Below are 1,988 nucleotides of genomic sequence, written 5' to 3'. Positions count from 1 at the left end.
GGACTCCACCGCGGGTTTTCCTCCCGGTCCCGAGGAGATCAAGCCTGGAGGGCGGGCGCCGTTTACCGCCCCGGACCCCCGAGAGTGGAGATGGTAGGGCCGGACTCCTGGAGAGCTGTGGAGTCCGAGGGAATAGAGTACCTGCGGAAAGAGGACTTGCCTGGAAGGCTGGTGGCGGGTACCGTCTCTGCTGCTGACGGGAGGGGTGGTCTTGGGCTAATTTCCTCGCCTCTCTAGGCCTGAAGGACATAGGCTAGAACTAAAAGGCGTTACAGTTAAGATTCTGAATTTTCTCAAAGTAGGTTAAACTGCGGCCCCCAACTATCCGTGGTGCACGAACTCCATAGGCGGATCTTGGGGTGCAGAGACTTCAGCCCCAAAGATGAGCACTTTCATGGATTTATAGGGATTTCTCAGTGGCAATATTGTCTTTGCGTTGCGGAAGGAGTGACGTGATTGTTGGCCTCCAGATTGGTCTGAGGGAAATTGTTCGTGGCAGAGGTTTGGGGGTGCAAATGCCAGAAACCCCTCTTCCACAAGGCAGCTTTCCCCTACCACTCATTCCTTCCAACCCCACTCGAGTGTGCGTCAGGGTTCCATTATACACCTTTATATATATACCTAGTAGATTACCCTCCTAACTGTCGCGGCCTCTCCCTCTGCGGAGCACAGGCTCCGGACGCGCAGGCTCAGCGGCCATGGCTCACGGGCGCAGCCGCTCCGCAGCATGTGGGATCTTCCCGGAGCGGGGCACGACCCCGTGTCCCCTGCATCGGCAGGCGGACTCTGCACCACTGCGCCACGAGGGAAGCCCCACTCTTCGTTTGAAATGACATTTTTGAGTGATTATTTAATGGATTTCTGACCACCTCGCTGGACTAAGCTCTATGAAAGCAGGGGTCTAGGCTTTTTTTTTATTCACTGCTATCCCCAGGCTAACCATAAGATCTTGTGGGTCCTCAATAAATTCATGATGTCGAAGGAAAAACGTAATGCCGGCCCCAACCGCATCGAGTCCTCTCATGAAGAATAAGGACCAGTGGGGTGTGAGTTTGCTGTTTGAGGAAGGAGTGCATTCTGGAGGTGTGGGGAAGAGGATGAGTGAGGAGGAGCCATTACTTTGTCGTTACTATTAAATTACTTTTAGCACAATCCTCCTGAAGGAGATAGTAGGTAAGCCTGTGTGTAGAGCAGTGGTTCTCAAAGTGCGGTCCTCAGACCAGCAGCACCAGCATCACCCGCAAAGTTGTTAGATGTGCAGATGCTTGGGCCGCACCACAGACCTACCCATTCAGAGACTCTGTCCAGCAATCTGTTTCCAAAAACCCTCCAGGCGATTCTGACGCAGGCTCAACTTTGACCACCACATCGGTGAAGAGCAACCCCAGTGATGCCTTGGGGACGTTATTCACAGTGTATGGGGCAGAGCACTGATTACTACTATTGAGTACCCATTCTTATCAGGATCTTGCTTGCCTGTTTAAATTGGTTAAAATTTAGTTAATATTCCTGGAGGTGAAAAGGAAATTATGTTTTCCCCCTCCTGTAGGTATGTTTCTTCCTTGAGGCGACCTTGCTGTGATTTTCACATCAAGAAATGGTGTGTGTGTGTGTGTGTGTGTGTGTGTGGCATATGCCTGGGGTTCTAGATAAGGAGACAGAAGGAAGGAGATCTCGCCTACAAGTTGCAGCTGGATGGGCCTGGGCAGCTCTCATCTGAGGACATTTTCCCATTATAAGGGAATGCAGACATGTGGGAGAAAAGACTAGCCAGGGATAAGGTTACCTTTTGGTGCAGACAGACGCCGAGCCTTATGGAGGGGTTATCATACCGGGATGCATCGCCTTGGGTCTCGACACTCTGGCCCGCATTCCTCCCTGCCATCTTCTCAGATGATAAGGGGAGCGCGAGTTCAAGAGGCCCCAAAGCCTCTGCCTGCAGGGGTCGCTCTAGGAGCGCGGCCCGCCCCCTCCTTCCAGGCCCCCGC

The sequence above is a fragment of the Lipotes vexillifer genome, unplaced genomic scaffold, assembly GCF_000442215.2.
Source record: "Lipotes vexillifer unplaced genomic scaffold, Lipotes_vexillifer_v1.1 scaffold1272, whole genome shotgun sequence".
In the NCBI taxonomy this organism is placed as follows: Eukaryota; Metazoa; Chordata; class Mammalia; order Artiodactyla; family Lipotidae; genus Lipotes; species Lipotes vexillifer.
The sequence above is the reverse complement of the archived record's forward strand: the minus strand, read 5'-3'. Positions refer to the sequence as shown.